We start from the raw sequence: 10,287 nt of genomic DNA on the forward strand, positions 1-10,287 counted from the left end.
ATTCAGATAAAGCAAAGGAGGAATCAAAGAACTCTCCTCAGCATGAAGAACCACAGAAGGATAGTAAGCTTGTTGGTGACTCTGGATTTGATTGTCACTTCTACAAAGGCAAAAATCACTTTGCCAAAGATTGTATCTTGAGAAAGATGTCAGAAAAGAACGAGAATGAAGATGATGAAGCCTACTACCTGTGAAAGCTAGAAGAAATAAAGAAGAAGAAAGCTGCTTCTAACAACACTATGAATGCTTTAATTGTGCAGGAAAATCTCGTGGACGATGAGTTTGGTGGTGTGGAAGTCTGGTCGACAGACTCTGAGGAAGAAGAAGTTCGTAAGGCCACACATGGCAGGGCTTTCGTGGCGAAAGAAGCTGAAACTGAAGGTGCAGAGAAGTGCTTGATGGTGACTTCCGGAGTGTCACAGATGAGAGGCTATACTACTGATGGGAGTTGTGATGAAGTAAGGGAGCGAGAAGACAGATACTTCGCTACCAAACCAGTTGGCGAGCAGATCAACGAATGCGACCAGTTGATCAGGAAGGTACAATCAATTCTCGAATCATTAAAAATCCCTGTTACAAACTATGAAAAAGAACTGAACGAATTAAAATCTAAATTTTCTAGTTTAAGTGGTAGTTTAATACAGAATCTCTTAACCAACTCTAACCTAACTGATCAACTTAGCAGGGTGTCTTCGAATAGTGAGGAGAGACAGATCTGGATAGAGCAAAAGGAGATCGAGTTAGTTAGGATTAAGGATGAGACAATTTATTCGCAAAGGGATAATTTAAAGCTTTTAAAACAGAGAAATGTTTTTTGTTTAATTGCTAAACGTTTATATTCGAATATTACCCAATTGTATCTGAATTGTGAAATAGGCAAGAAAATTCCTAGAATGATTCTGCCCTTCCTTGAATTTAAGGAGGATGAAATCGATGCTGATGTATATAACTGTGAAGCCGTTGTATCTTCTGATGAAATTTCTCCAGCATACAGAATTGGTCTTGACAAAATCGAGTCCTTCATCAAGTCCAAAGACCATAAGGACATGCTTAAGAACCTTTTGGACGAAAATGACAAATTAAAAATTAAAACCGAAACCATGCAGAAGTTTGACTCATTGAATGCCAAGTTAAGTTGGGAAAACAAAATTGATGTTGAGAATACTTCTGAATTTAATGAGGATGATGATATGAGTGAAATATCCGTAGAGGATGAGGTGGACTGTTCTGAATTTGTGAAAAGCGAACCCGAACCTATTAAAAATCTCATTTCTGAAAACTCCGTTGAGTTCGCTCGTTTATCCCAGAATAAGTCCAAAATTCTGAAAGAAAAGGCTGTGGTATATCAAAAGGTTCAAACCACACCAAATCAGGTTTATGCAGTTACAGGAGTCACACAGCAGCAAACAGCCGAGCTGACAGCAATAGTAAACGAGGACAATACTGAAGGCTGTGAGGAGCATTTCTGGTCAGCTCCAATCGACAATGCTGATGAAACGGTTGGTCTGTCTGAGAAAACATCATGGAGGGTCAAAGGCAGATATGTGGCAGAACCACTCAACAAGCCTACACATTTTGATGTGCCAAGCACAAGTGGTACCAAAAAGATTCCAAGAGAACCAGTCAAGGCGACAAGCGAAACCTCCTCTCTAAAGAGCAAAACTCGTGATGAAAGACCGAAACCCAAGGTTAATATCCATAAAACTCCAAAGTAGTGGTCAGAGCAGAAACATCAACGTAATAGGAGATATAAGAAGAATCTCTCTGAAAGGAAGCAGTTTTGGAAGTCCCAAAACCCTAATTATGTTCATTCAGACAAATCTTCACTCCTTACAGAAGAAGCAAAATCAAAGCGTAACTCTACTCCTTGTACTCAATGTCATTCCTGCAGTCAAGCGAACCGAAAGAGTAGTTTCGGCTCCCAAAATGGAAGCAAACGAAACCAAAAGAGTGGTTTCGGTTCTCCATCTTCAGATGGAAAGAACCTAAAGCTAGGTTTCGCTCCTAAAACTCATCCCTCTCACTCAAAGCAAAATCTAAAAGTGGATATAAAGGGAAAAGGGAAGCTAGTGTTGGAAGATGAAAAGAAGACAAAGAAAACGTCTGCTAACTCTAGGAAACAGAACCAAAAGTTTGTGAACAATAAGAACACAATTCCAAAGTCTGAAGTTAAAGAAACAAAAGCTAACAAAATCAAAGTTTTCACAATTAAAAGAAAAGATGAAACCACCTTAATAAAACGATCTTTTTTGGTTCATTCTTCTCTTACTATTCCCTGTTCTGTAAAAGGCTCACTAGGACCCAAGAAACTTTGGGTTCCTAAATCTGCTTAATTTTTGCAGGTTATTCGTGACGACCAGTTCGATGATGAATGGTATATTGACAGTGGCTGCTCACGTCACATGACAGGGAGAAGGGAAGAGCTACGGGAGTTTCGGGATCTGAAGGATGGTGGTTGTGTCAAGTATGGAAACAATTTTTTTGGCACAATAAAAGGATATGAAATGATCACAAATGGACATTTCTCGATCAGAAAAGTGGCATATGTAGAAGGCTTACAACACAATCTCATCAGTGTCTTGCAACTGGTGGTGGGAACAGGACTGAAGGTTTCGTTTGATGATGAAGGGTCAGAAATAATAGAAAAGAAGACCAAGAATGTTCTGCTGAAATCACAAAGAAAAGGCGAAATGTATCCATTGAACCTTAATCCAGTACGAGGGAAGCCATCTGTATGCCTACTAACGAAAGCACATTCGAACGAAAGTTGGCTATTGCACCGAAGTCTTTCGCACCTCAACTTCAAAGACATCAACAAGCTAGTTCTTGGTGATCATGTGCGAGGACTTCCACTTCTCAATTTTGACAAGGAACATTTGTGTGCTGCATGTGAAATGGGAAAGCAAAGCAGGAAAAGTCATCCAACTCGTGTTAACACAAAGATCATCGAACTGCTTGAGCTCCTACATATTGATCTGTGTGGACCTTCGGCTATTGAAAGCATCGGTGGTAACAAATATATACTTGTCATAGTTGATGATTTTTCTCAGTTCACCTGGGTTTTCTTTCTTAAATAGAAATCAGAAGCAACGCCCAAGCTCAAAGTCTTCATAAAACAAGTAGAGCTTCAACTGCGAAAGGTGGTTAGAAACATTCGCAGCGACAATGGGTTGGAATTCAAAAACCAAGTGTTTGAAGAATTTCTTGCTGAAAAGGGAGTATCTCACAATTTCTCTACTCCCTATACTCCACAACAAAATGGGGTCGTTGAAAGGCGAAACCGCTGGTTGTGTGAAGCAGCCCGAACCATGCTCAGATTCGCTTCGTTGCCCCTGTATTTCTGGGCTGATGCTATTGCCGCTGCTTGCTACTCCCAGAACCGGTCTTTGCTCAACAACCGATTCACAATAACTCCTTATGAAATTCTAAACAACCGCAAGCCTAACGTCAAGTTTTTCCATGTGTTCGGTTCAATATGCTTTATCTTCAATTCTAAAGAGAACCGAAACAAGTTTGATGTGAAGGCATACGAAGGAATTTTTCTTAGGTATTCGCTTACTTCAAAAGCATACATGGTTCTGAATAAACACTCAAAGAAAATCGAAGAAACATACTACGTGTCGTTTGATGATAACTACGTGAAGAAACTCACACCAAGCAAAAACCCAATGGATGAATTCTTTCCTCAAACTGGTCAAGTCTTGTAACGCCCGCGTTTCTGGGCTAGGCATTAATATTGATGTAATAGTCTAGGTTGACCTTTGCAACTCATTTTGAAATAATAAGAATGTATTATTTGAGTATTATGTGTTTTATGCTTAATTGAGTGGCTTAATTGAATTAAGGATAAAAATAAGCGTCAAAATTAAATGTTATATAAACCCGATATCTATGAAGGATGTGGTAGTGGTCGTGACGAGGTTTCCGAATATATAGAGAATGCTGAAATCCGAGTTATAACGAAGAAGTTATGACCTGTCGAAGTTTTGCGACAGAACCGACACGACGCTGTATGACGTAAAATTATGAATTTGAGATAGAGCGATATATAGCCTTAGTGATCTAAACGTAAGTTGTAGAATACTTTAAACCGAGAGCGTGCATAAAAAGAACGTCTAAATATGACTTCGTATGAGGAAGTTATGATTTTTCTAAGTTTCGACTTAGCAGTATGCAGCCCGAAACTCGAATATGAAATCGAGTGATTTCTAGCCGAAACAATCTAAACGAGAATCGAAGATCTTGTCGATAGTAGTCCAACGGTGAAAAGACAGACGAAAACGGACGTCAGATGAAGAAGTTATGATTTTATAACGGAGTTTTCCTGTCCCGGCCTACTAAAAATAATATAATAAAAATAAAGTCAAAATTAGCCGATGGAGTCTAAACGAGAGTTGTAGAGCATAATCTCACCTACGCGTGGATATAAAGAACGTCGAAATCGGAGATCGTATGCGAGAGTTATGATTTTCTGAAGTTCGAGGCGCGCATCCCAAAGGGGGAACGCCCCGCGTTCGGAGCCCAGAGCCTGTCCCGTCGCCTGTCAAGTCCGAAGTTCGTAAACAATGACGCACGGCGGAACGCGCTGCGTTCGTTCAGGGAACGCGATGCGTTCGGAGGGTCAGCCTCCCCCTATTAATAGAATGCAAGGTCTTCGGGATTTGTTGCTCATTTCTTCTCTCTCACTCCTTATTGCCTCGTTTTGCATGCAATTTATACTCCCGAAGCCCTAGTATCATCCCGAGACCCGAAGCGAGTCCCGAAGCCCCGAAGATCCCGAGAAGTAAAGTTTCCGAGCCGAAACTCTGCCCCCGAGAAGCCCGGTTTTTGTGAAGATCTCCCGGCTTCACCGAAGAAATACTACTTCTACAAGCCGTAGTGCTGTCTGATCATCTTCTGATCAAGTGAGTGCATAGTCTCTTTCATAAACACGATTTTAATACAAGTATTGTTTGAATGTATTAAGTATACGTTTTATGTGAGTGTATATTCCCTTTCTTCTAACACATAAATATGAAGTATCTACTTTAGAATACGTGTTACATGTGTATAAATATACATGTACATATATGTTATCTGTTTATTTGGAATGAGTATTGAATGAGTATCTTATCAGTTTTTAAGTTGCATATGTATGTTGTTATCTACAAAAATGTTGGGTAGAACTTGGGTAGATAGTTGATGTGTGATAAACTGATGAGAGGCCTCGATGTGATTGTGATCTAGTCATTCAGCAGAATATGGATGACGACCACAGACTCTTTCTAGACTGTCCTGTGGAACGCTGGAAGGATCATAACCTGTAGGTGTTGGTGAACTTGGGTGTTCATTTGCTGTATTCTATCCCCCTCATGGTTGCCTTAGGACATTCATTGCTGAGGAAACCCCTTTGCAGTATTGTCCGTCCCGATGAAAATCCTAGATTAGGTACCTTGTAATAGTTGTTGTTTTAGGGACGTAAAGTGAGGATAACGGGAATGGGTAACCGGGTTATTGTTGGTTGGTGAAATTAAATATAATTATTTATTGTGGGTTGAAAACCCTATATGCTCACCAGGCTCCCAAGCCTGACCCACTCAGTTTCTTTGTATTACAGGTAGTGGCGCGAGAGCATAAGTTGGAGAACTTGTGAAGATGTTTTTGTTTATAGACCAGTAGTTATATATAACTGTGTAAGGTCTATGTTTTAATGTTTATGCTTTTGTGTCTGCATCGGAACATGACATCCCGAGTTTTGATATATAATGAAAATACATTTCTTTAAGAAATGCTTTGATAAACCTTATTTTATCATGTAATGTTTTTGGGGACAAATTCCGCAACTCTTTTAAATCAATGGATTTACGCTGAAATTATTTTAAAAGCATAAATGAAACCGGTCTTTTCTGGCCGTGATTTTGGGGATGTCACAGTTGGTATCAGAGCATTAGTTTAAGCGAACTAGGAATTTGTAGGATTTCTAGACTTAAAATTAGAATGCTAAGTGAAATTGTGAGATGTGTGTCTGTTATATTTAGACACGAGCACTAGTTTATTTTAGGAGAGTTGCCTAAAATGCTTTTATGTGCTAAATGTTATATGTTTGCCATATATGATATTATTTGTTCGGATCTATGGTTTGTTGCCAACTGGATTTGGAGACCTTATGTGTTTAGGATTCTAAGCGTATGATGATGGTATTAGAGCTAGCATGTAAACGTTTCGGAGTGATAAGGATAATTTAATTATCTATCGTGAATAAGGATCTAAATTCACCTTATTCGGTGTATAGATCAACAATGGCAAGAACAAGAAGCGGAGTTGGAAACGTGAATGAAAACAGGAATCAACCACCTGTAATCGAGCAAATACCTGTTGTAGCAGCAGCACCTGATCAAATGACAATGGCTGGTGTACAATTGATGATTCAGACGATGTTGGATCGTCAGATGGAAGAAACTAGACGTCTGCTTCAACAAAATCGTGAAGAACCTTCAATACAAGTTGAAGAGCCCAAAGTGAATGGAGGTCCGTCGGATGGAGGAAACTGTAGTGGGGTGATTGGTCAAGCTGACCCACCGATTGCTAGGCAAGTCAACCAGGAAAGAGGAATTGATGGACTTGGATGCAAGTACAAAGATTTCTTGACTTGCAAACCATCGACCTTCACTGGAAAGGAAGATCTGATTGGAGTCATGGATTGGATCTTGGAAATGGAGCTAGCCTTCATGACGTGTGGCTGCATAGGCAAGTTGCAGACCACTTTCGCAGTACGTTAGTTCAGAAGTGGCGCAGTTCGTTGGTGGAACACTCTGGGGAAGACCCTAAGCCCTAACGAACCACTGCAACTGACTTGGGCAGAGTTCTTAGTGCAATTTAAGCGCAAGTTCTGCTCGGCCCAAAATCTACTGGAGTTGGAGAACAAGTTTCTGACCTTGACAAAAGGTAGCATGTCAGTCGATGATTACACCAATGCCTTCACTGACAAAATGGAGTTTGCTTTGCGCATCGTCCCAGATGAGCTGACAAAAGTGGACCGATACGCGAAGGGGCTCCCATGGGAGTACGCAGTGCTAGTACGTCAAGCACCTACTCTAGAGGCAGCTATTTGGGCTGCCAAGTCTGTTGAGGACATGATCAAGGGAAGAACCGCCAGCAAAGTTGAAGTTGGTGATAAGAGAAAGTTTGAGGGAACTTCAGGTTCCAGCAAGAAAAACAAATCTTCGAAGTCTAATTCGAAGAAGTTTGGAGGCGAATCGAAATGGTGTGAAAAGTGCAAGAAAAAGCACTCTGGGAAATGTAGCGAGGATGTGCCCTGCTACAAGTGTGGAAAGACGGGGCATTATGCCAATGAGTGTCCGTCCAACAAAAGAGTGTGCTTTGAATGTAACGAAGAGGGGCACATTTTGAAAGACTGTCCGAGAAAGAAGGAGGCAGCAAAACCCAAAATTTCCTCAAAGCCTAAAGCAAGAGATTTCCAGATGACACTGGAAGCTGCGAAAGATGAAGCTGATGTCGCTTCAGGTACCTTTCTCGTAAACAATTTCCTGCCCAAATTTTATTTGATTCTGGAGCCAACTACTCCTTTATATCGCATGAATTTGGTAGAAAACTAGCTTTTCCTGTTGATAAACTAGATAATGCTTTATTAGTCGAAGTTGCTAGTGGCAAGTTTATACCTGTTAGCCATCGTATGAAAAACATCTTAATTGATTTGAATGGGAATAAGTTCCACGAGGAATTATTGCCTACTGAGTTAAACGGTTTCGACATCGTGCTGGGAATGGATTGGCTTAGCGCCAATGATGCCGAAATACTGTGCAAGAAGAAGATTGTAAAAGTAAACCCGCCTAGGAAAGAGTCATTTATGGTGTACGGGGACAAACGCAGAGTAAATTCTGGAATCATTTCACTAATGAAAGCCAAAAAGTGTTTGGCCAAAGGATGTACATCATATTTGGCATTCGTGATTGATGCAAAGAAGGAGAAAAAGGAGATGCAGAGCATTCCTGTGGTGTGCGATTATTCGGAAGTATTTCCCGAAGATCTTCCTGGATTACCGCCTGATCGCCAAGTAGAATTCCGTATTGACTTGTTACCAGGAACCACGCCAATAGCAAAAACACCTTACAGACTAGCACCAACGGAGATGAAGGAGCTGATGATGCAACTTCAGGAGTTATTGGACAAAGGTTTCATAAGACCTAGTTCATCACCCTGGGGAGCTCCGGTGTTATTTGTAAATAAAAAGGATTGGAGTATGAGAATGTGCATTGACTACAGAGAACTGAATAAAGCAACGATAAAGAATAGATATCCGTTGCCGAGGATTGATGACCTGTTCGATCAACTACAAGGTTCAAGTTATTTTTCAAAGATCGACCTGAGGTCAGGATATCATCAGCTGAAAGTAAGAGAGCAGGATATAGAGAAGACTGCATTCAGAACACGATATGAACACTACGAGTTCTTGGTTATGTCGTTTGGACTAACCAATGCTCCAGTAGCATTCATGGATTTAATGAACATGGTTTGTAATCCGTTCTTTGATAAATCTGTGATAGTGTTCATAGACGACATTCTGATTTACTCGAAAAGCCAAGAGGAGCATGGCAGACACTTGCGAGAAGTGTTAGAAGTCTTGAAGAAGGAGAAGTTGTATGCTAAGTTCTCCAAATGTGATTTTTGGATTCGAGAAGTCCAATTCTTGGGTCACGTGGTCAACCAAGAAGGGATAATGGTTGACCCAGCAAAGATTGAAGCTGTGATGAAGTGGGAACAATCGAAAAGTCCCATGGAGATCCGAAGCTTTTTGGGATTAGCTGGATATTACCGAAGGTTTATCCAAGGCTTTTCTTCGATCGCTACTCCTTTAACAGCTTTGACCCACAAAGGAGCTACCTATGCTTGGAGCGATAAGCACGAAGAAGCATTTGAGAAGCTAAAGAAGAAGCTATGCGAGGCACCAATTCTTTCTTTACCCGATGGAGTTGAAGACTTCGTTGTCTATAGCGATGCATCTGGTGTTGGGTTGGGTTGTGTTTTGACCCAAAGAGAAAAGGTGATAGCATATGCGTCTCGACAGCTGAAAGAGCATGAAAAGAACTACCCCACTCATGATTTGGAGTTGGCAGCGGTAGTTTTTGCTCTGAAAATATGGAGGCATTACCTCTATGGCACGAAGTGCAAACTTTTCACTGATCATAAGAGTATCCAATATCTCTTTAGTCAGAAGGAATTGAATATGAGGCAGCGACGCTGGCTAGAACTACTTAAGGACTACGACTGTGAGATACTTTACCACCCCGGTAAAGCAAATGTTGTCGCTGATGCTCTCAGTCGGAAAGTCAATCTTGAGAGAAAAAGACCAAGAGCGTTGAGAATAGAAGTTGTCTCGACAATTGTGGAGAGTATAAAGAAAGCTCAAGAGGAAGCTTCTGAAAAGAATGACCGGAAGGAGGAACGTTTGAGCAAAACGTTAGTGTTTGGTACAAACGGTCATGGACTGAAGGTATTCCAAGATCGTATTTGGGTACCTAAGTCAGGAGGAATAAGAGATCTTCTGATGTAAGAAGCTCACAAAACCATGTACTCAATTCATCCCGGTAGCACTAAAATGTATAGGGACCTAAAACCCTATTACTGGTGGCCGACGATGAAGCTTGATATTGCGAAGTATGTGGCGGAGTGTATGACCTGTGCGAGAGTCAAGGCACAACATCAGAAACTATACGGGAGTTTAGAACCCTTACCTGTGCCTATGGGTAAGTGGGAAGACATCACTATGGATTTCGTCACTAAACTGCCAAGAACAAAGAATGGGCACGACATGATTTGGGTGGTCGTTGATCGCTTCACTAAGAGTGCGCACTTCATAGCAGCCAATGAAAAATGGTCTATGGATAAGCTTGCGAATTCTTACGTGAAGAAAATTGTGAGGCTTCACGGTGTTCCGTTAACGATTGTATCAGATCGTGATAGCCGTTTCACCTCAAGATTTTGGAGAAGTCTACAAGAGGAATTGGGTACCAAATTGTGTTTGAGTACAACTTACCATCCACAGACTGATGGTCAGAGCGAAAGAACGATACAAACACTTGAAGATATGCTGAGAGCATGTACCCTGGAATTCCAAGATGAACATTTACCTTTGGTAGAATTCTCCTACAATAATAGTTTCCACTCGAGCATAAAGATGGCACCTTATCAAGCTATGTACGGACAAAAATGTCGTACGCCGTCTTGTTGGCTTGAGGCTGGGGAAAAGCAGTTTATGGGACCCGAGATAGTCCATCAAACTGCTGAAAA

This window comes from Lactuca virosa, chromosome 1 (genome assembly GCF_052849685.1).
Source record: "Lactuca virosa cultivar CGN04683 chromosome 1, Lactuca_virosa_CGN04683_v6, whole genome shotgun sequence".
NCBI lineage: Eukaryota > Viridiplantae > Streptophyta > Magnoliopsida > Asterales > Asteraceae > Lactuca > Lactuca virosa.